General features: G+C 43.3%; 1 long non-coding RNA gene across 1 annotated transcript; it reads left to right on the top strand.

Annotated features, from left to right (window-relative positions):
- The first annotated feature begins 5,104 nt into the window (after nt 1–5,104).
- Nucleotides 5,105–25,096, top strand: LOC108091968. The gene is made up of 3 exons (XR_001771426.1): nt 5,105–5,166; nt 16,366–16,392; nt 25,016–25,096. It is a non-coding gene; the product is annotated as an uncharacterized LOC108091968 (long non-coding RNA).
- The last annotated feature ends 272 nt before the right edge of the window (nt 25,097–25,368 follow it).

Raw genomic sequence — 25,368 nt, 5'->3', positions numbered from 1 at the left:
GGCACGAGGTTCGCAACGTAGAAGAAAGCCGAAAAACTGAAAGCTATTTACAAAAACCCCGCCGAAAACAAAGTACCCCAGCGTTAAGAGTTCGTCCGCTGTCGTCGTCGAGTCCTCGAAGCAAAGCGTGTAAAACGAGCGCATGTCCTTAAATAAACGCAGCGAATGGCCAAAGGAGCAGGGCGGAGGAGCAGGAGCTCTCGGCCGGGATGGCGCCGTGGCGCAGATTATAATTTCAAAAGAGACGAGCGGACTGGACAGCAACGGTTGAGTTGAGCTCCGTTCGCTTAGGGGAAAGCGGGTCCTGTGGAACGGGAAGCGGGAGATTGCAGGACGAAGGACGAAGGACGGCAACCTTCATTATGAAAGTTGCTGTTTTCATTATTTTCCTCGGCGAGGTGGAGGCATCCCCTGGTGCCAGGATGCGAGGATGTCAGGAGGCCAGCACCCACCACAACAACAACTAATCTACATTTAAAACGCGGCTGCTGGTTGGAAAATTAGGGGTTGGGGAATGCACAGGGAAAAAACTTTAAATGGTATATTATATATGTTAAACGTTTATAAAATAAAACATATAGTTAAGCTATAACTGCAAAAGATATTTCACTGAAATTTGGTCGATAACTTATATGAAATTATGAATAATCTATAGCATCGAAAGACTTTAAAAATATATAAAGATTTGTAGGACCCATAATCATCTATCAAATTGTTCCTAAGATCTTTTCTTTTGAGTGGTAACATAAACCAAAAACTTTCTAACTCTTTCAGTAAGAAAAGGTTTACTGAAACAATAAATTTGTGTTTTTCTGACAGTGTCTCAACTGCGAGGACAAAGTGAGTTTAGAATGAGGGAAGGGCTTACGGTTGGCATGTTTTATTTTTGCACCCTGAAGGCATTTGCCGAAAGGATTCATCTTACGACATTAGTGACCTCGGCAACTGCGCACAAACATGCGGCAGCGGAAGGATAATCAGCCAGGGGAGAAAGAGTGGGTGCTCCTGGGTGGGCAAAGGACGCAGGATTACGGGGGGATGGGTCATGTCCTTTGTTGTGCTCTCCTAGTGCAAATATAAGTTTACCCATAATGGCTGCCAACGGCAGCAGCAGCAGCAGAATATTGTGGAGAAGTGGGGGGCAGCACTTGCCTAGTACCTTGGGGTACAATCTGCCACAAATACTAGCTGGCAACCACCAGGGCGCTTTCCCCACTGCTTCCCTTCCCCACTTTCCCCCCACTTACCCCCCGAATTTCCCATTTTCCAGTGCCCTTGTGGGGTGTCAAAGTTGCGGGCATCTTCTGCTGACTGCGTCACGTAGCCGGGCTTCCGATGCCGTAGACTCCTCATTTATTTTACTTAATTGTCAAGTCGGGAATCCTGAAAGGGTTGTCAGCACTCTTCGCCACCCTCAGGTTTTCCATTCAACCTTAAGTTGAAAGTTTCGTTACGCTTTTGCTTCAGTGCCTTTGGTTTTCGGTTTTCGGATGAGAGAATACATAAAAGTTGAGCGGGGAACAAGTGCTTTAAATGCTGGCATAAACGAACTGGGAGTTCCATTAGAAACTTTAATTTCTTCATCAATTTGGGAATCCTTTGTGGCACATTCCATGCCATTTCATTTCATTTTCCCCGAAAAACCACTCTGCGAAAGTTCGCCGACCAAAATCAGTGCACTCGTCCACTTCTGGTAGCTACTGGCAACTGTGTACTGTGGCCCAAAAAGAGGAGGAAGCTGGCGGGCAGAACCCACCAGAACGGCAGCCCAGCAAACCGAAACCACCGCGAACTACTATGCGAACCACTATCTGAGTGGAGCCAAACACCACCAAACCCGAAACCTGAACAGCCAGCATAGGGAGACAGACAAAGTTTTGGAACAGCTGCCCGATGTACAATATAAATGTGGTTTTCATATTTTTGTGGTTCACTTCAGCGAGAGCTGGCCCGAACTGGCTCCTGGCTCCCGGCTCCTACGGCGTCCATAATGAAAGCCATTCATAAAACTTTAGCTAAATACGAACATTCATTATAAAATAATTTCCCCGAAATACGTGAAATCTCGCCAACGGCCAAACAAAATCGAGGGGAAAAGTGGGGGGGCGGGGAAAAAATGGGGCAGCCAAAATACAAGAGGGCCAAAACATTGGCAAAACTCTGGTCTGTGGCATAAAATTTACATGCAGAGTGAAAAAGTTATGCACTGAACTAAAAGATAATAACCAATCCATGGTGTGTGTGGCGCGCTGCTTCATTAAACTTCTGTTTGTATTTCGAGCGGTTTCGCTGCCAAAAAAGGACTCCGTTTCCTTAACCCCTCCACATTTTTTGGCTGTCCATATTAGATTTCATTTAGAACGAAAGCTAACTGCAACGAATTTCATTCAAAATTAATTAGGAATGCCAGGGAACAGAAGAATGTAACAAAACTTAATAAAAATTGATAAATAAGTAGAGGTTTGTAAACAAAAACTTTCAGAACCTTATAAACCAATTTAAGTGCACTAAAATATTAAAAAAGAATGTTTAAAATTGTTTTTGTCTCCATCAAAAATTATTTCATCAATTCAATTTATATTTGAAATACCTAAAAAATCATTTAGTTCGGAGATTTCGAGAATCGTCCAGATTATTTAGTTTTTGGAACTTTTCATTCCAACATTTGTGCAGGATGAGTGGCAATTTTGCATAGCATTATTTCAAGGAGCAATCTCCATAAATCTTCGCTCCCAAGAGGGAAAGAGAGTGATGGGCCTGGCCAGATCCCAGATCAGAGATTCCCCACTCAACGTGGCCTAAACAGCACTACGTGACTGGCCGTAATGAACAGCTTCCTTTCGCCGGCTCTAATCCATTACTAAATTAAACATAACACTAAATATAAATAAATAGCTAGACAGCGTGACAGCAAACAGACCGAAAGGAAGTAAAAGTGCTCAGGACTCACAAAGGGGGACTTCAGATGCCCGCAGCTGGTGGTGCGGGTCCTTTGAAAAGGAGACTCCCCAGCTGCTAAAGACAGCTAAGAACCCTTTCTAATTTGCCTAAAACACAAACAGTCCGGGCCTCAAACTTGCTTCTGTGGAACAATAAATCATGAGGACCTCTGACCCCGGCGGATGGAGACCTTTAATTATATGCCCTGCGTAGGCTCAAGTGTGTTTTGAAACTAAATCTGCCACCCCGAACCCCAACCCAGAACGCCAACACAACCAACCTCATTGGCGCCCAAAACAATTAAACCCTTTTCCGTTTCGCTTTACTTTACTTTACATCGCCGCTTTTCACTCGTCCTGCTCGTCCTGCTCCATTTGATGGCCATTCCTTGATGGCCTGCCATTTTTATGCGGCCAGGGGTCAGGGCATTTGCATTCCAAGTAAGCTTAAAAAATTAATGGCATTAAGAAGTTGGGTCCTTGGGGGTCTGAGCTCAACTCGACTGCCATTTCATTGCCGGATCAAATTGCTAAACCAACTAAAAGGACGAGGGCGAAGCGGCTTTCTTATTAATGTTCTTTGTTTAACTTGGCTTGTGTTTTAACCCCTTGACAACGCCCGGATCGATGTCGAATGGAAATTTCCTCGAATATTTTAAATTTTAAAGCAGCACCAGAAATCCTGGGAAAATATCGAAATATAAAATAGTAGCTGAAATTCCTGTCCATGTAACAATTTAAACTGCACTAATTGCAAACAAATTTTCTAGTAAATTACCTTTTGCAAAACTGCAGCCACAGAGGAAAATGGGATGTGGAAGCCAGACCAGAAATTATATATTTTTAGAATTTTAATAACACAGGCGCCAAGCTGCAGGGCAGATGGAAATGGAGTCGTTCGGGAAACTCAATCTTGCAACATGGTGGGGATTCTGGGATAGAAAGCTGGCAGGGAGATGTGTTGCTCATATTAGCTTAGAATCATATTCATAATTATTATTTTTGGCAGCGTAAACCGAAAGTTTCCTCTTGCAATGAGCTGAGCTCCTCACGAGCCACCCATCCTGCGGAGGAAGTTTATCCTTGGAGGTAAAAGGGAACAATTTCTAGAAAACATTACATTAGGGAGTCCATTTTTAGTTGTGTAAGCTGTGTGCTTTAATTAAGAGCAACTAATGCTGAGAATGGATTGGACAGTCTATTATCCATTTGTTGAAAGAATAAACTTAAAGAAAAATCTATTTAATTAAAAATATACACAGCTTGGAAAATGTATTTTAACCCTTTTTATTAATAATGAAAAAGGCTAAGGTATATATTTTCAACAGCTATTTCCTATTTAAGATTTCTGAATTTTTAATTCACAAGTCACAATTGTTAAACCACTCATATGGTAATCTAAAGACCCGCATTTATCACTAAGTGCTAAAACGTTTAAAATTTTTACTAGATATGTGGCCATTTTAAATGTTATGGTTAAATGAATCAATTTTATCCATTGTACCTTTAACACCATTGTATTTAACCCTATCCAAAGTTCGGGTCCCATTTTGGAATGTCCAGATCGAAGGGCGCACGCGTGCTGGTCGCACTTAAGGGATGGTGCCTGTCCCGTTTGCAGATAACTCATCCCGTTTCGGGGTGGAGATCAATTAACCCTTGACTCCTGACTCTTGAGGCCGTGTCCTGAATCGGAATAAGACACCCCAATTAGCGGGATTGCCAAATAATCTCCAAGTGTTGTTTGTTTTGGCTGGCTTTGAGGATCTACAAAAAATATTCCCTTGTCCTTGGTGTCTAAACATTTTCTTCTCATAGGCGAGAAAAACCCGTTTGGCAGGCTTTTTAGTTCCCAGGCAAAAAGCATCCCCCTTCCATTCTAGGCACCCTTGTCAAGGTTATTAACCGAAATTGTTTCGGGAAAAGACTCAAAAGGGTCGAACCGGGTGAAAAAGGTGAGGCGCTGCTCGATGGTCAGCAAACGAGTTTTAAGACAGCGCGAAGATCTTCCGTCATCAATTGTTCGTCGAACAAAAGAAAAACTCTGTCTGAAAAATGAATTTTTTCACCCAAATCCGCCGATTGAAACTGGTTCTGAAAAGAGGATCTATTTTGGGTCCGAGCTTTTTGGTTAAACTCCGCGTAGATCAGTTGGAATTTAGCTGCGAACGCGATGTGATCGAAGCGGAACTCAACGCGGGATTTCTAAGACTGCTGAGTGATCCTGGTGAGTCTCCTTCGGAAATTGGGGAATCCCCTAGGGCAACCGAAAAAAAAACTATCCAATTTAATGGGGAACTGCGGGCGGAAGTCGCTTAAAGGACACACTTTCGACCGACCGCAGGAGAAAGGAGGAGGGAGAGAGCGAGAAAAGGGTTACAAGGTTACTCAAACGTCCTTCGCCTTCGCCTAAAAAAAACCCAAGCTAGACCAGACCAGACCAGAACAGACCAGACCAGAACAGAGCAAAACAAAACACGAAACGCAGCAGCATAGAAAAAATTGTTGCCGCTTTCCTTTTCCTTCCTGGCGCGTCCACATATCGCATATTTTTTGCCGCCTCTCCTTTTCGGCACCCGCTTTCTCTCCTTTCACCACCGTTCGTGTCGTAAATTTCGCAAAAAATATATTTTCTAACAACCCAAACAAACAAATGGCAGCATGCAAAAATACAAATCCCGACCCTCATACAAAAGTCGCGCGAAAAAATCAGTAAAAACCAACCAGGACATATGTGTGTGTGTGTGGGTTTTAGTGTGGGTGGAAGGATATAGAAAAAAATATATTATAAATGGGAATAAGCTGGGCGACTTCACTGTGGGCGCACCGGTGTTTTTTTTTTCAAATATCCTTTTTTTAGACCTCATTGTAGGTCTGACTTTGGCTCGGTCGCTTTATAGGTATGTGTTTGATTAGAATCCAGGGGTCGATTACCGGCAGGAGTTTAATTCGTTATTAATTGACGCCGATCCGATTTGTTTCCAATGCGGTTGACTTCATTTGCCCTCTATTGTTTTCAATTCTAGTCAAAGGATTACGAAGAGTTTGGGGAACAAAAGGAGATTGGGACCAAAGCTCCCATCGATCTGTTCGGATTAGACTTTCAATTATTGTTACTTGGGTGGATATCCTCGACTTTCATTTACTTTTCTGAAAGTATAGATGTTAGATTTTTAGAAAATTACTATTATTTGATTTGAAAATAAAAATGTTCGCATTTAAAACGTTGATTTTAAAACTAAGCATTCAAACGAAAATAAATTATTTCAATCTGTGAATAATAAATGATATCAAATTCAGCGAAATTTGTTTAAAGTCTTGGAACAGGATGATAGTTAAGACTTCGTTGGGAAAAAATCTTTTAGAGCACTAAAAATTAATAATAAACGGGGAAAAAATCTTTTCTTCCAGGTGATCTGCAACAAATTTTTTAAGAGTTATTCAACTTGTCTTGTTTACTATCCAGAGGTAAAAACTGTCATAAATAAATAAATACTAGTAGACCTCCAGGATATTAAGGGTTTAAACAAATCAAAAAAAATCTCGAAGAGATTTTTACCAATAACAACACTCGAATAGATTTGTCTTTTGCCACAACTATCAACTTCTCTCCTTTAAGTTTATGGCCTAATTGAATAAATATTTTGACGAAACAAGCTTTTAGTTTACCCTGTCTAATTGCAAGCCCAATCTAGACAAATTTGCTCTTGGGAGCGTAGAAGATAAAATGTCTTAACGACACATTCAATTACTCCAAAATGTTTTCACATCATCGTTTGCTGATTGAAAATTATAGCTGCCAAATATTTCAGCTTGGGATTTCAGCAGGAAGGCCCAAAGTCTAAGTGGGCGGGGGAGTCTATTTCCTGAGCTCGAGGTCCTGCAATGGGGCTTGAGTAGGGTATCCAATTTGGGGGTAAAGGGGTGTTGGGGGGTTTGAGAAAAAGTAAGCAGAACAAAACTGCAGCAGGCACCCGATTGGCTTTGGCCACGCACACAAAATGTGCATATAGAGTGCAACTTTTAGCACCAACCGAATGCAGTTCCACACACACACACACACGGACGGCAGGCTGCATGTATGCATGCATGTATATACATAGAGAAAAAAGAATGGCAAGTGAATATTTGTTGTACATGGCCAGCCGAAGCGAAGGGAAATCAAAAACAGAAACAGGGACGAAAAATAAAAGCCAAATAAAAACAGTGCAAAAATGCCAAAAACTGTCGTAGAAAAATGCACTTTTTCTGGGTGTGGCAAAATGGAAAAATAGCAGCGACGCTGACGGCGCCGCCAACGTCGGCAGAGGTGCATTAGAGCCGTGAAGTTTGGAGCGGCTGCATCTCCATGATGGCTGCCTAAAATGGCAGCAGCATGCAGTTTTCCACCCACTCAACCACCCACCCACCTCCTTCTTTTTTTCGCCCGCCTTGCGCATTTTTAGTTGGTGCAGGCGGAATGCATTTTTACTCCCTTTTTCGCAACGGGTATATAAAGGTCCTGCGTCTGTGTCGGTGCGTATCCCTATTTGGTATCCTAAAAAAGTACACAAAATTTTGGTGCGCCGGCAGCGCAGTTGGCAGCGACGTCGGCCGCACAAACACGCCCATGTTTTATGTACAAGGCGAAGGGGGGAGGGGCCCTTTACATGCGCAGCCTCTCTATGTGTGTGCGTGTGTGTGTGTGTGTGTGAGGCGTGCAAAAAGGAAGCAAAAAAGCGAGAGGCAAAACACTAAAACTAATGCGCGAGAAAGAGAAACAGACATTAGAAAAACGCTGCGCATTGGTGTTGGTGAGCGAGCCGAACTGCCATCGTTGCGCATCGTTGGGAGAGCGACAGAAAGAGAGAGAAGGAGAGAGGAAGCGAACGAGCGAGAGAGCGTGGCAGCAGCAGGACAAAGGACGAAGTGGGTGGCTTCTGAACTTTTAGAGGAAGTGGATGGCCTGTGCTCCTTTAAATCGATCCTAGAAAGGGATTTTCTATAGATCGCAGGACTTAGACTTAAGGCACTTACTTTTCTTTAATGTCCTTTTAAAAGAAACACTCAAGATATCCTTTAGCCTTACCCTTCTTCTTTTTTTGCTCTTTTTTCTATATACCCAAGCAAATAAAACCCGAAGCTTGATTCGGAATTGGACTCGAGTTCTCGACATTAGCCGCACACACAAAAATGCCAGAAACGCTCTCCTTTTTCACTCGCATTTTTCCATGTCCTTTTGCAATTTGTATGTGTTTGTATTACCATATGTACAAGCACACAAACGCAGGGATATAATTTAAACGGCTTTTCGCTCCTGTTCTTGGTTTTATGTTGGGCGTCCTTAAAAGTTAATGGTGCGTATGCGTGATTGAGTTGCGAGTTAAACACGATAAGAATAAGGAACTGGGAAATTGCTTTCATAGTTATTGGGAATGATCTGATAGTTCTAAGGCAGTGTAAATCCTTACTGATCTTTCGAAATAGTATAATCTTAATCTTATGAATTTTAATTTAATTAAATGCTGAAATGTAGGATTTTGAAAAAAATAATATACCATTTACTTCTGAGTTTTTCGAAATATATAAAACATAATTTGCTTTATATTTTTAAAAGTTTATTTCCTTGATAGCTCAAATTACAGTGTTAAGGTTACGATTTTGCTAGTTATGCAATTCTTTTGGATTTCCAGAATTTTATAGACCAACTTCAGTTACAATAAATCGTTGCCAACCAAAGTTCCCCATTTTAAATACCTTTCAAACTGCATATAGCCCAAAGCTTTCTCATCTCACGATGATCTATAGTCCTTGCTGAAAGGGGAGCACAAGAGCGTGCAATTTAATTTGAAATAAATTAAAGACTATTCACATGGCCAGATTAAAAGCGAACCCGATTGCACAAAGCGTCCAACAGCCAACAGCCGGGCCAAAATGACCGGCATTGTTTTTGGCTCGGCAACGCAACCGCGGCTTCATAATAAACGTAACTATAATACAAAATAAACACATAACCGAAACAATCTAAATATGGCGAGAATTTATGTATTGATTTTCATTAATAATATTCGGGTGTTGCAACTGGCGTTGCAGTTTCAGTTGGCGTTGCCGTTGCCGTTGCTGTTGCCAGGATTCAGTATCCTCTATCGCTGCTCTAGTCCTGGCCGTGGCATTTTTCCAATTTGGGCTCCGCTGGACGCCGGCAAATTGAAAATTTTCCAAAAGCAAAACAAAACAAAGCAGCTGGCGGGAGTTTTGAATGTGTTGAGCGTGGGGAAGGGGTAAGGGGGAAGGGGGAGGGGTGGCAGTCGGGCAAGTGCATCATTTTTCATCAAAAACTTTTTGGGGACGAAATGGGCAAACAAACGAAAACCATTTCGACCATGGCCAGAGGCCAACATCGACTGCTGCAGCTGCAACGGTCAGTGGCAGTGGCTCTGGGTTATGCATCATAACTATATGTGGCTGGGGGGTTAAAGGGGATGAAGGGGGAGGGAAAGGGGTTCGACTAGGCTGCATAAATCTATGGATTGCAGGCGGGGGCTTACGACCTCCTGCCTCCTGCTTTCTGTATCCTGCATCCTGCTGATTCCGATGCCGCTCCTGATGCACCTTTGATATGCAATTTATGCATGTCATCTGCGCTGCGTCTGCGTCCATTGTCCTGCGAACGGAGATGGAGGTTCAAAGGGGAGTTAGGGGGTGGGGTCGGAGAGCCGCCTAAACACAACACCCACGCACCCGAAATCCTTTTTTGCTGCCAATTTATAGGCCTCCACCCAGTGCAATGTTATTTTTGGAGCTCTCATGTGTGTGTGTGTGTATGTAAGTATGTAAGTGTGTGTGTGCGTGTGCTTGTGTTGTGTGAACATTGCGTTTTTCCGGCTTTCCTATTTGCATTGTCGACCAGGAGGCGATGGGAGTCCTGGCTGCAATGTTTGCCCTTTGGTTTTGCAGTGGCGCAAAATCCTCCGCCTCACTGCCGAGCCAGAAATCATGTTTTTGCCAAAATGCATTTTCATACGCCACGTAAGCCCGTGGTACATGGAATGCATGCATGCGGGTCCTGTACATAGACTCCTCCACCCACTCGATCCTTCCATCCTCTGTATGTGTGTGTGTGTTGTATGTATGTGTGTGTGTACACTCGGTGCAATGCACTCCTATCTAATCAAAGTTTTGGGCGACACTGCAGGTTTGGGTTGCACATCGCCCGCTGCACGTTGAACGTTGCTGATGCGGCAGCTTTAATTTTAAGTGATGCATTTTCCGTCCAATGCAAACTCATAATGCCAGGCCATGTAATTGCCCAGAGTCCTGCTGCAGACTGTCCAGCTTTGTAATTTATCTAAGCGCATCCGACTCTGATTGATTGCCATTGCTGCAGGCGGGTGAAGTCCACAGAAGCCTCACAACAATATCGCATTTATTCATAGAGCGGTATCAAATTCAATACCCAAATTAATCCTATAATGTTATCATGAACAAATACATTTCATTTACCAAAGGTTTTTTTGTAAAATTCACATTAAAATTAGCGTAAATTTGTGTTGAAATGTGATAGCATTCAGCAAAATATTGTTAGATATCTGTTTTCCTAACCTATTCAATAAAATACAATATTAAATTCAGTACCTCAATTAAAAATCAAAAGGAATCAACGTAAACTCAAATGAAACACTTTGACTTCAAAGTTCCTTATTTTCCATAATTTGAGAATGGCTTAAAAGGATTTATGCTGGCGCGCCAATATGGTTTGCCCCAGCGATGAAGAAATCAAAAATAGCGAATCGAAACCGAAATGCAGAAGGGTCCTTTGAGCAGGCACAAATCCGGGCCACAGGATGTTCTGCTAACGAACTGCGACCGGGATCGGGATCACATGCAGGCTCCAATTTTTTCACAAAGCCTCGCCGCGGATGCAGTTTTTGTCCTCCAGCCAGAAACTAATAAAGGCGAATGCCATTGCTGTGGGGTTCGCCCGCTGATGGATGAGCTGGGTGGGCTTTGGTTTGGAGGTGCACTCAGCTGGGAGCAGTCTTCTTCAATTTATCGATTGCAGGCGCCTTCCCTAGAGCATCCTGCTGCCCCCCCTCAAAAAAAGGAACAAACCCGAAAAAAATGGGGAAAAGAATTCGCACAGCTAACTGCAGATGCAGATGCAACGCCCGCCCACTACAGTCCACCCACCCTATGTACAACTGCATTCTTCTCGGCTGCCCATCCCCCCCTGTTAACCCTCCAACGCCCGTTGCACCGGCAACTGAAAGCAAAACAGGACAAAAACGGAGCAAAACCCAAAGAGCAAACAGCGATGGCAGCCACCATGGCAACAAAACTGAAACATAAGCAATGCAAAGAAAAAACTCAAAATGCATGGCCACCATTTTGAATAACAAGTGCGCAGTGGAAAACCCCGGGAAACCCCCATACCCTCTCTCTTTCTGTCTCCACTTTTCAGTCCATCTGGAAAATAAAGAAAAGGAAGCCGCAGAGAAAATGCATTGGACGAGTGCAGTTGGCAAGGAAAAAATGCAGTTTGCAGGATGGGCAAGGAGCAGGATGTGTAGGCCAGCGAAAAGCGACAAAATCAAATGCCGAGGAATAAAATTCCGTGCCCAACAAAAGCGAAACGAGACAAGTCGAAGGTTTTTGCCGTGTGGCCCCCATGGTCACCATGGGGTATCCTTTTTCATACCCCCTCCTCTCCCCTCCTTTTTTCTTGCAAACAGATGGGAACACTGGATGCGAGAAGGGGGACGGGGTATCCTGCTATCTCTGTCTGGAGCATAGGAAAAAGCCTATTTCAAAAAATTGAAAATGCAAAATTTCATTTGTGCAACGTGTGGCACTCCTTTTTGCGTTGGATCCGCCCCTGGCCAGAGGCAAATGCACTGCTCCTGGACCCACGCCCACATCCTCGCACTCCAGCTGCTCATCCTTTTGCTCCCCTTTCTTCTTGTTGTTGTTGCTCAGGTTGCTGTTGTTGCTGTTGTTGTTGTTGTTTTGGATGGGGAGCGACGACGACGTTGCCGGGCCGACAAAGCAATTCTTCAGAAATGAAATGTCCTGGCACCACCCCGTCCCCCTTGATTCGTCCCCAACTTTTTGGGGGGATCGCTCCACCCTCGAATGCACTGCATTTCAAAATGGCAACCCAGAATGGCTGCAGAAGGAGCAGGGAGCAGGGAGCAGGGAGATGGTTGCTGGTTGCTGGGGAGGATCCTGCGGACCAGCAGCAATGGCGACAACTGTCAGCATCATAAGACTGCACATGAGCCTAGCAGGCGGCAAAATGTGGAGCTGCCTGGGATTGGGGATAGGAATGGGGATGGGGATGGGGATGGGTATGTAGATGGAGATGGGAATGTAGAGTTCGAGCATCGGGAATGGGACAAAACGTAAACAACAAGTTTGCTTTTTGGCACTGCAGTTGGGCCCCAAAGTTTGCCACACAGAGCCGCAGGGTGGAAATCAGAAGGGGAGCAGGAACATGGGGAAGAAGGAGAAGGGGAACTTGCAGCGGCATGGGGCAGACAAAGCAAATGCAATCAGCAATGTGTTTTGCTTTTGCTGCCTGTGAGCCCCCGTAGTGGGACTAAAATCAGGACCTGTTCGACTGGACTAAGCCTGCAAGTGCACCAGGAATGCTCTCCTGCAGAACGGGATCCCCACGGGGGTCAACTGAAAGTCGGACTTTCATAACATCGCAGCATGCCCCCACCAGATCGCAACTAAACTGAGTTTTGCAGCATTAAGGAAATAAATTGCAAGAAAATAAGGAAATAATTGCATTGCTTAATTATCAAACAACTACAAAATAAAGGGGGAAACGTTAGAAGTTTCAGAAGAAAAATAATCATGAAATTATTATTATTATTAGACACTTTAATTATTATAAATGCAACTTTGAAAATTGTATAATCAGGTTAAATAATTTTAATACCTTTTCTAAAAAATAAAATCACAGCAAATCTGTCAGTCGAATTAAAACTAAAGAAATAATTTAATTTCATTTAAAAACCTAAAGAGCGGTAATCAAAATCCATCGGCACATTAACTTTTTATAAAATTTATTGACTTAACTTAATGGAACAGGGAAACTCCAGACTTTCCGAAACTTGTCCCTTAAGTTTTCAAAACTTTTCTTAAATTTTGAAAGATCCCAAGTGCTGCAGTCTTTTGTAACTCACTGTATTCCCCCCTGGTACACAATAATGCGAAATACTCTGCAGCTGAAAAATAGAAAGGCTCGAGCAAAAAATGTTGCTATTTGCCTACTGCTGCAGAACGGCATCGCAAAAAAGTATGCAACGTCCACGAAAGTGTTGCATGACGCCAAAGGGGCGGGACAAGTACCACGCCCCCTCAAAAGAGGCGGAATCGAAGCTCAGTGCAGCTCAGTCGAAGGAAGGCAAAGGGGAGATGGGGTGATGGTCGAAAAAAGTGAAATCAAAAACTGCTGCACCGCCGGACGGGGCGGATGGAGCGAAGGGACAATGGGTGGTGGGGTTTTCTGGTGGCATCTCTACTTCAGTTCAGTTCAAGTGAAGGCAGCAAGAAAAAATGCAAGCCAAAGGCTGCAGTAAAAATGGCACAAAACAAGCCAAACGCCGCTGCGACTCATTCCCGAAAAAGTCGGCGTACCCAAACCCAAACAAAGCAAACCAAATGCGGAGGACAACGGCGAATCAGTGGTGGCAGGACGAGTCCAAGGACCCCCTCTTCCCCTCCCCGCCGGATGCACATTGTTAGGCCCGGCCGGTGGAATTGGATTGGACACGGGATATGGCCACGGTGCTGCAGCGATGCCAAATCAACGGACTCGTCGTCGAGACGCCTCAGCTGCCCCAGATGAGCAGGTTTCGGGGTGCCAATGGGTGCACAGTGAGCAAAGATCAACGCAGTTGCATTTTTCTTGATAAAATGGAAAGAATACTTGATTATAAAATCTTCAAACCTAAGAAGAATTCATAACTTTGATATAGTAAGCAATTCTTTTTTAAAGGGAACTAAAATTAGCGATGCTCATTTGCAATACGTTTATAAAAAACCATTGTAGTGGGTAAACTTTTTTTACCTTAAGGATATCATATATAAATATATATGAAGTCAGTATTTTTTCAGCCTCTATTTATTCAGTTAAATAGTATAATCATAACATGATTTAAAAACAACACAAATTTTAGAATATTTGTTGTTCAATGATATCCTTTTTTTAACACATACAAAGACGTATCTCTTACTTCACTTCTCTTAATAAAAAAGAATTTTTATTCCTTATATTTTGCCTAGGAAATGTTGATAGTTAGCAGTAATCTGAATACAATTTTTTCACAGTGTGCCATTTGGAGCTGGTTGCAAGGGTTGGCGATGCAATTCACATAGTGCAAAAAATGCGTGGGGTAAATGGGCAAGTGGGCGCCTTGAAGATGGGCATTTCTGCATTTTGTATTTATTACACTGGGGGTTTTGGTTGATGGGGTGCTTGGGGGTAGGGGGTTCTGGGCCTTGTGCCGTATGCAAAAGGAAAGCTGCATTTGCCGGCTGTGGGCTAGTTCTGGACACCAGGACAAGGCGACTTCGGCACGTACGCGACTTTACTGGTTGGAGGTAATGGGTGGTAGCCAGAGGGAAGGGGTTTGGGAAATGTGGAAAAATGGAAAATCCAGAAACGCGGATTGTTAAGCTTGGCCATTTTTTTGCAGCGTCTGGCGGGGAAGTGGGCGGCCAGGGAGGAGGCGTGGCACAGGCCTTAATACTGTGGCATTTGTCTTGGAGCTGAAACAACAGACGTTGCCAATGGAGACGCTGAAAAAATGCATAAAACGTTGCAACAAAACTGGGCCCAAAGGAGGAAAGTGGGGGGAGGGGGGGGAAGGGCTAAGGGGGCAAGGGGGGCAGGGAACTGCGAGACGCAGCTGCTGCAACGTTGATTTGATGAACATTTCGCCGGGGCAGCTAACGTGACGATGTCTACTGCGTAATATGCAAAAAGTGCCCACTCAGACGTCTGCCTTGAGGGATTTGAGACTTGGCCCATTCCTGCTTCCCACTTCCTTCGTCCTTCGTCCTTCGCTCCTTCACTTTTCGTGTCTATCTGCTTTTCTCCGCCGCCAGGCAGTGCAATTTTTCTTCATTGTAATTCGACCGGAACTTTGCCAGCAAAGTTGCCACTGCCTGGCCACTGCACTGATTCTCGGGGTGTTGCAATCAAGAACATGGTCAGAAACCAAGGCATCCACTGAGAAAAAACCATTTATTCGCCTTTTTACTACACTTTACTTTTCTGGTATTAACTGGGATTTTGTTCCTTTAATAGATTTCCAACACTTTTAATAAGAAAACGATTTTATTCTATTTTTGTCACAATCATTTGCATTTCTCCTTCCAAAACATTTTACATTCTTTGATGGAAATAATAATCAAAAACTCTCTGTTGGCTAAATCCAGAATTATAGAAATCGTAAGTTATTCCTTATTGCCTTATTCTTCAAAACTTGTTTGTTGAATCTCTTACGTCTAAATATCTTTATTGCATTTATCTTACTCTTGAATGTTTATTTCTAATTCATATTAAATCCTTTGATTAATTGATTGATTGATTAATTTATTTCAAATCACTGGAGATTTCTCAAATGGTTTTCTTTCCCTTTTCTTTAGAAAATACATATCGTATCAACTGTTTTTCCTGTGTATTAGGTTCCGAAGGGGGAGCAAGTCCTTGGAATGGGGGACAGTTATGCGGCTCGCGCATACAAATTATGCGGAAAGGGACTCGACTCGACTAAAATGGCCAGGAATGGGCAGCAGATGAAATGTACGAATCCATGGACTCCCGACCAGGCCATTTCCCATGCCCGGGCCCATTGTAAATTTGCAATTTTTGCCGAGTGCTGCTCGATGCTTTGTTTTGGGATTGGTTTTTCGGCGAAAGGAAAGGGAAGTCTCGTCGCGGAACCGTTTTTGGCCAAAATGCATTTTGATGTAGTTGACGGCGGGCAGAAGAAGAAAAAGAAATTTGAAAAAATCGCCGAATGCTTTTTGCCAGCCGCATGGATTCTAGTGAAGGCAATTGCTCGATGGGGGGCACAACCATAGAGTTTTCTTCTTCTTTTTTTCCGGTGGGGGAAGGGGGAAGGGGGTTGGGTTATACCTAATCTGACTGAATGCACTCTCCGCGGAGACAGCTTGGATGGGTGGAAATGGGGGTGGCGAAAATGGCAGGAACTCGCATGGCAAATTTTCCATTATGCTCACTCAATCAAAACTGCAACAAAACAAAAGTTATGAATATGATTTTAGCTATGGCAAAACTTTTCCCCACCCCTTTTCCCCTTTCCATCTCTCTGTGGGGATTTACTTAAGCCATATTTTATCACTCTTCTCGTGTGGCAGCTGCAACTTATTCAATTATTTTAATGGAATATTTCTCCTTTGTTTGCAGATATTACGGAGCCGCCGACGTCGCTGGGTAAGTTTACGGTTTTAATTGGAATGCAAATTGAAATAGTTTTGGAGCGCCCACAAGCTGGAGTGAATGGCACTGCCTCCTGCAACTCAGTTACCAAAATATCGATTGTCATTGATTGACCTGCCTTAAACGCTGGCCAAATCCAAAGAGTGGGCTCCTGGGTGCGGTTAATCGAACTAACGCCAAGGCAAACACGTCGAAATCAACTCCTCCCAGCCGAAATTCAGTGTCATTAGGCAGTGCATTTGGTCTGACGGTTCGCTTTGGCCAAATGCAAAATTGTCAAATATTTACTCAGGCAATTTAGCATGCGGCGGGCGGGCAAATAATTACAAAAACGTTGGGAAAACAAATAACTAATAGAAATGGATGGATGCCGATGTGGATGTTTGGATGTTTGGATGTAGATGTGCGGATGTACGGGTACTGGGATCCAATACCCCGGTCACTTTTCACTCAAAACAAACAGCCAGCGAGAAGGAAGTGAAAACAGAAAGGGAAAACAGAGCGCGGATCGCGGAAATGGTGAAAACGCCACAATGACAAAACAATTGAGCGGCGCAATCGAAATAAACCGGCCAAAAAATACAAAATTAAACAGAAGAAAAACAAACAGGAAATGCTGCAGTTTCACAGGTTTTATCGTTAAGGATAAATAAAATCCTTAACTGTAAAGTTGATTTATTTAAAGATTTAAATATTGCCTTTGGTTGCAACATTTCTTATTTAAAATGGCTAACATAAATTATTTTACAGTTTTCAAAAGCTTTCGAGAATGTGTAGATGCTTTTGTTCTTGGGACAACAAAATCTGAAATCAAAGGAGCTTCACTTGGATTTATTGTTGCCCGAATAAACATTTTCCTACCTTTGCAATCAGCCAGATTTGTGTAGCCAAACTGCAGCATACTCAAAACGAAAATGCAACCAAGAAATACAAATAAGCCCCGACTTAAGCCCACTGCTCAATTGGATGTCACCCGGCAGACGACCACCAACAATTCTTTTAGGAGAAATCTGAGCAAAGACATTTGCATGCCATTTTGTCTCGGTTTTTTTTTTTTTTTTTTTTGGGGGGGCAGAGCCCACCTCCTTCGGTTGCGAAAGCAACAAACATGACTCCGAGATGCATTTGCATCAAAATGGCCGCCTGGATAAAGAGCAGGGGATTCCGAGGACTCCGAAGAGGGACATCCCCGCAATGCTCCGCCAGCCATGCGTGTCACTCACACAACCAGCGGACAGTGGGGCCATCTATCGTCACAGCATCCGTTGTTCAATAGTCCTTTTTCGGGGGTTTTTCGGGGGTTTTTGGGGTGCCTCGACCAAAGCGAACCTACCAGAATGGAACCGCCCCTCTGGAGCACCTCTGTGCTCCCCTTTGCACCCCCGACGACCCACCTTGTCACCCATCTATTCATCTGAAATGCAATTTCAAAATTTTTTCAACAACTCCTTCTGCAGTTTTCCCTCCACCCCCTTTTCCACCCCCCTCCACCCGTTCAGCCCCTTTCACCCATGTTGCATGCCAAAAACTGCATTTTAGGCTCCGACTCCGGCTGCTCTGACTCCGGATCTGTCTGCTCGGACTCGGGCTCGGGCTCGACAAATGCATTGGCATTGGCTCGTCCTGCTGATGGAGAACAGGACTCAGGACTAACACGAAAACCCACACAGGAGAGCTAGGGTGGACCTTGGTTGTAGATTAAGCTAAGCCATTTTTAATACCCTGATTTTTACAAGGATAAAGATTCCAAATTATATCTTTCATATCCTGTTTTTTGTGTATGTTATATAGAAAAAAAATAATATATTTTTTGGTGAAATCAAAGCTACTACTCAACCTTAAACTTAGAATTATAGACTTGTTTTTGTAGGGATATTTCTTATGGAAAGAAGTGATTGAAGCAAAGGGATCATGTTATTTCTCATTAAAATAAAATAAGAAATTAATTACCAACATAATTGATCTAGTGAACAAAACAAACATCCAATTTAGGCTTTCTAAAATTCTCTCAAGCGGTCCACTCTAAAACACAACCATGGATGCAGGACTCTCACGTTTGATGTACAATATTTGTAGTGCTACGTCTGGTTTCGGGATCGGGGTTCCGGGCTTTTTGCAGTTTCAATTGGGCTGCAAAAAATTGCAATCTAGGCAAAAATGCAACAAAGGCAAAGAGCTGGGCGTGCATATTCACATCTGCCCCCCGTCGATCCCCCCGAGTCCCCAGATCCTTTCTTGTCTGTGTGTTAGTATGTGTGTGTCTGTGTGAGTGTGTTGTGTTTTTTCAGAGTGCATCTATGTGCGTGCATGTGCATTCATTTGGGCCAGCTCGCTCGGGCAAAAATGCAAATTTTTTAGCCAACGCCATCTGAAAATAGGATGGCAAAAATTTCTGCATTTTGCAATTTCAAAGCCTGGAAATTTCGTTTGGGGAAAATGCATTCGGGACCGTTGGCCAGCCAGCAGACCGCCCATTTTCCTGGCAGATGGATTGGCATGGATTACAAAGGGGGCAGCTGATGGTTCTCTCTGGTTTCTAACTCGCAAATTTAAAGCTTTAAACGCCAGACCCGTAATTTCCAAACTTAATTGAGCGGAACAATTTCATAAAACTAAAAATTCGCAAATCCCCAAACGATAAATTACGCCGAAAGGACAGCGATGTCACGTATCCAGCTGGAACCCAATTCGAAACCCTTAAAACCGTCAAAAAGGGTCGACGAATTAGAAGTTATACTCGAATTTGGGGGGCAACAGACTGCCCAGGGGCAATGTAAATTTCCACTGGAAATTAATGATGTTTAAGAAAAGCGAGAAGGGAAAGGGAAGAAGTGCAGAAGTGCCGAACAACCCTTTGCCAAAATCTTTCTAATTAAGAAATATCCAAAGCGAACGGCCATTTGCCAAAAGTCTGATCCTGGGAATAGAGAAAAGGATAGAAAGAGATTGAGGAAGAGAGGAAGAGGCAGAGGGAGAAGGAGAAGCAGCTGGCGTTATCCTCACACCGAACCACATCTTGTGGTCCTTGAATGTCCTTACTGGCCTCCTGCCTTTGTGTGCATTGAAATAAAATAATAGTAAAAAGTTAAAATTCTATTCAAATTGTTTGCCAGCTGAAAACAATGTAATTTCATTTTATTTGAATATAAAAGTACCCTCCTGTACCGACCGATGGCCCACGCTGGCCATCTTATGGTCCGGTCCAGTTGGACAAAGTCGTCTTTTGTCTGCCCGGCCAGAAAGAGACGGGCCACAAGGACAAAAGGACAGAGAAAGAAGCTCTGTGCCACAATGGTCATCTGACCAGAGCAAGGTTTGTATGATTACGTTAGCAACTTTACCGCAGTTCCTCAACAGAGCCCCCAACTCGGTTCAGATAGTTTGCAAACGCTGCAGGTTGACCATCCCCCTCCTCCTCCCCCTCCACAATCCCACCTTCTACCCTTAAAACCCCCCTCATTTCCCTTGACCATGTTACGACTGCGGTTACTGTGGGTGTTGTGTACTGGCCATGGCCAGAAAAAGGGGTAAAGGGTTGCTCTAAGCCCGCCTGTGTGCTTGGATTTTATTGAAACTTTTCTTTGCCGCAAACGTAGCAAGGAATATTTGAAATTTCCCTCCCAGTTCCTTCCCCCTGCTTTTCCCCTTCAAACAAATCTGAGGCTGCAGGATGGTGGTTCCCCCTTTGCCAACTGGCATCCAGTGCATCGAGGGTCAGTGGTCAGAGGGGAAGGTGGAGACTCACATACTTATGTGCAGACCTCCTCCACACATATGAAGCGGTGAAATTAAATAATTGATTGCCCCAAGATTGGAAACGAGGTGCCGTTTGCCATGTAAGAATTTCCTCTCCACCGGCATTGTGCCAGTGAAATTGGTTTTAGATTTGTAATTATAATGGGATAACCAATCAGGAGAGCGAATTTAGAACTGAGGTTGCGTTCACTTATAAAGGTTCTTAATACAAGAGAATTTAATAGAAAAGGTTGGACCCCAATTAATTTTGATTTAACCCCAAGAAAACACATATGTATACAAATACTACAAAATGTTACACTTCGGTATACTAGAGATTCCAGAATATTTAATAGATAAGTTTTCTCCTTGGAAATATATTTTTCAAGAATGAAATTATCATTTGAAGATTGTTTTCTTGGACATTAGTTTTTAACTTGGCATCCCCTGCATTTCCTTAACGACTTTAAAGCAGTAAACTGCCTTACATGGTCTAGAAAACAACCCTTTTGGATAATCCTCCCGTTCTTTGGCCACATCCCTCTCCCCTTCCCTCAACTCATCTCAAAAAGTGCGCCAACGTGCCGCAACGAACTTCAAATTGCACTCCAAACATTTTACGTTTAATGGACGAGAAGGCATCCACAGGATCCATGTTATTATGCAAGAGACAGAGCCACAGACACACACGCACACTCGCACTCACACACACTTACGTTTGCACCCAGGGACGCACACGCAGACAAATGCAAGTGCACAAAGGAAGTGCACGTCCTTTGCAGAAAGGACGAAATGCCATTGAAAATGGGCAGGAAGTATGAAGTCATTTGAATTTGAATTCAAAATTTTCTAATAACATTTTAGCTGAAACAATCTAATAACACACACAGAGACATACACATACACGTAGATACGTTTGCGCGCAAGGAGCAATGTCGAAAAAGGACGAAAACGAAAGGAGCCACCCACAGAAGAGACGAGACAACGTCCGTGGTTGCAACTCCCAACCCATTTCAACCCACTCCATTCGCAATAATGCAAAAGCAAAAGTGTTGTTGGTGCTAGACGCTCCTTCTGCCACTTCAGCCCTTTCGTCCTTCTAGTCCTTCTGGTCCTTGGTCCTTCTCGTCCTGCAATGGCAAACGAAAGGGGTTTTCAGCTTTCGGGTGGTTTGAGTGGCCTGAAGTCGACGCAGAGTCCCCGCTCGTATCTTGGCAATAAAATAATGACTCAACTGAACTGAAAACTAGAAATGTGAAATGTAAATGGCGCACAGGACACCGTTACACACGGACACACAAGGACATTTTGCCGCTTGTTCCTTGCACGTAGCATAGCTTCCTACGTGCCCCGCCACGCCCCTTTCTCGCCCCCTTCTCGACCCGCCCACTCCGTCTTTTGTCTGCGTTTTAAATTGTGCAATTTTATATTTGCAAGTTTCTACGTGTCCACCCCCGATTTCCACTGCCCCGCTTTTCCCACCATCTTTCCTTCTATTTTCAGCCACAACCCTTGGCTTTGTAATTGCTGCATGCCTGCGACTGGCCTTGTTCTTCCTCCCCCTATTCCACTTTCCTCACTCCGCTTTCCCCCGCTTTCACGAGGCATCTCCATCAGCCCTCTAACTCTGCGTAAGTTTCCCTGCCGCTTTAGTTTTAACTGCCCCACGGTGGCTTCCATTTACTTACTGATACATGCATATAAGTAAAACACATTCTGAGTTTTTATTTCTGCTTCAAATCAAGCAAATTAAAAGCGTCCTAACTTATTTTAATTATTATTTTTTCAAAAAATCAATAAACTGATGTAATCATGCTTTAAACATAAGTTAGATCATTCTAGTCTTTTCTTAATAAACAGTTTTTAATCATTTGCATAGCAGATAAATTCATAACGATATCTTGAAACTGGAAAGACGAATTAAATTAACTAAATTGAAATAAGACAAATACCGCATTTCATGAATTCAAGTGTTTGTGCGCTTCAATTTACCAATTATGTTAATATTCATTTTTTAAGAGATCTAATAAATTATCTTACTTATCTTAACGAATAATTGCTAATAGATGGAGAATTTCTGTGCGAAAGTAACTTCCAGAACCTCCCATTTTTTCCGCCTTGACATGTGCAACTGCAACTACCGCAAGTACAGCAGTTGCGACTATAAAATTATATATAGTGCGACTTGTCCGAAAGTGGGAAGGGATCCAGGGGGAAAGTTCTTCTTGTCAGCAAAAGGAAAGGCTGTCATATGCATTTATTATGGCTCTTGGCATAAGTTCTCAGTTTTCAGTTGGCTTGGCTCCACTTCGCTTAAATTTGGACAAGAGCTTAATGGACAGATCGGGATGAATATTCCTGGCAGGACCATGTAGAAAAACGAAACACTGTACATTCAGGCGCCCATTCCTGCCTTTCGGCTCTTAATAAGCAAATTAATGAATGCGTGGAAGTGCAAATTTGTTTGTGAAAAGGATGAAAAGTCCTCGTAGTCGACGGCACAAAGCCAACCGAAAAATTTGGAGGGATGAGTTGAGGCAAAAGGCGACATCAATGGCCTCCAAGGATGGGGGAAAAAAAGCAGGGGACTTTTGGAGTTGTGCGCCGGGTAAATTGCTTGTAAAATGTAAGCAGCGTCTAAATTAACTTTTGTTTGCCTTCCATAAACGTTGAGTTTCTAGCCGTGAGTGGGGTGCAAAATAATTACGTAGCGCTGTCTTATTTTAATAATTTCCACCCACGCTCTGTCCAAGAGATTCCAGAACAAAAAAACTCCGCCAAAAAACAAAAACCCCTTTCTAATAAATATGCAAATGTCGCATTTAAATACGCAACGAGCGGAGGGATTGAGTGGGAAGTGTGGGAAGAGTTTTCGGTTTGCCCGGGGGCACTGGTCGCTTTTTAATGTCATTTCTTAATAGCTTCGAATACATAAAATCTGAGGCAGTCCTTTCCCGGGAAGATGTCGTCCTGCTGATAACGCGCATACGCCACGTAAGCCGCTCCAAGCAGCGCTGGACACGCCGCCTGGGAGCTGGTCACGTAGTCATTAAAACACACAAAAAGGCCACCTGCCACGCCCACACGCCCCCTTGGTTCAGCTTCCTTTTTACGGCCAGTGGCGCCAGGCGGCCAAAAATGAATTAGATGTAGGTGCACTGAGAAAAAAGCCAATACCGATGATCGCTAACAGTAAGAGTAAGCGGAGTAGTATTTTGGGGTATTCCCCTTGATCTTAGAATTCTTTATTTACCATCTTATGAAACACATATTATTTTCTATTTTTACTAAACGATTTATATTTTCAAAGTGGTCCGGTTTTAAATACTGTATTATCAAAAGAAACAATTACTATGATTTTGGATGGTAAAAGCTTAAGATATTATATTATTTTTCAATTTGTTATAGTTACTATAGTTACTTTAGGGGCACAAGACGGATTATTACTTACGTTTGAATATCTGAAATGTTCTTGCTGTGTTATTGCCGCCATAAAAAGCCCCGCACAAGGTGCAAATCCTTGAGATCCTTGTCTGCCCCTCCAAAGTCCCCCCCCTCCTCTCCCCTCCCCTCTCCCTGCTCCACCTCTCATTTGCGGCGCGTGTGCGTCGGTGTTGGTCCTTGGTAAATATGAAAATAAATAAATCCTAAGCGTAAGCCAAAGTTTTGATGTATGCCCCAAGCAGTTAAAATGTGGGAGGAATGGCTTATTGGGGAGTGGGCGTGGCATACTAAATCCTAGCAGCAAGAGGACGTGAGGGTTTATGTGGGTGTACTGTTGTGTGGGGTGTGTGTGTGTGTGTGTGTGTGTGGGGTGGGAGGTCAGTCAAAGTTATTTTAGGGCCACATTTTAAGCTCTTTGCCAACGTGTCCTGCGCATCCTGGCTAAGCCAACGGGCTCCAGCTACGCCTTATCTGCAGGACCGCCGCTCCTCCAGTCACTCAGGATATCCCCCTCCCCCACTCCCCTTCCTCCATCAACCCATCCGACGGGGATTGGGGATTTGAGGGGGTGTTTTAATATTTTAGGTGCTCTAAAGTTACATAACGCGGGGATGGACAGCGCCAACTCCTTTCTATGTCCTGCCTTATGTGAGTGTGGCGCATTATTTATCAGCAAACAGGAAATTAGCAAGCGGGCAGCTAAAACAAAGGGGTTCGCCTAGGTGTTACCTATTAAAGGAGATTTTATTTAAAAGAAATGAGAAAATAAGGTAATAAAATATAATAGATTTGGTTACCTTATATTATAATATAAACCCTTGTTCTTGCTAAATTTATCTTGAATATCACGCAGCCTTATCTACCCCAAGAAATCGGAACCTTTTTGCTTATCTTGCTGCTTAGACTGAATTTGCTGGACGAGGCGATGTCCTCACAGCAGCGAATTTAATTAATTAGACAGACGCTGGCCAGCAGATCCAAAAAGGGGGGAGGGAGGTAAGAGGCAATGGGGGGTTTGGTTATCCACCCCCATTATCCTGCCCCAAAACCATCGGGGGGTGGGTAGGCCACCTCCTTTGTTGCTGCGGTCGTTTCCTAAAAAGTTCTACATGTGTTGTGTGCGCTGGGTGGAGGTCCCTTATCAAATCCACCGCAGCGGCAAAGTTAAAAACTATTAACTAAAATTTTCTATTAAAACTTTTCGCTGAAGTGAAAACTTTGCCATGTTGCGAATGTTGTTGCCGTTTTCCATTGCAGTTGCAGTTGCTTTAGTGCCCACAAGCAAGTTTAATTTGTTGTAAACTCTAGAGTTGGGGAGGGGTACTCTGAAAGGAAAGCGGAGATGTCCATTCCGGGTCGTCTCCTGTGGCTTTTTTGTCTCCAGAAACACAAATGTTCAACTTGTTCAACGTTTCTCCTTCCCTTCTTATCTTTGCAGATTGCCCCAAGGATCCGGACAGAAAATTGCATTTAGCCAAGCTTAACTAGAGGCCCACTAACCGAACTAGTTGATAAGAAACGCTTTAGTATTTATAGTTGTAATTCTGTGTTTGTTTGTAGTTTGGCTTTTAGTTGATATATCATATGGTTGTGCTTATTGTTATTATAATCGTATTTTGAATAAAATGCTTTGAGTTTATTGCGAATTTTGATTTACGCTTTTTAATAATTACGCTGTTTTAACATTCATGTGGAGGAGCTGGAAAAGACGCCTAAAAGGATCGTTTGATGGAATATCTTCGAGAAAGGTTGGTTATACTCTATATCATAATCATTATCATAATTATGTGA

The sequence above is a fragment of the Drosophila ficusphila genome, unplaced genomic scaffold (assembly GCF_018152265.1).
Source record: "Drosophila ficusphila isolate 14025-0441.05 unplaced genomic scaffold, ASM1815226v1 contig_791, whole genome shotgun sequence".
Classification (NCBI taxonomy): Eukaryota; Metazoa; Arthropoda; class Insecta; order Diptera; family Drosophilidae; genus Drosophila; species Drosophila ficusphila.
Note: the sequence above shows the minus strand (reverse complement) of the source record. Positions and strands in the feature narration are given on the sequence as shown.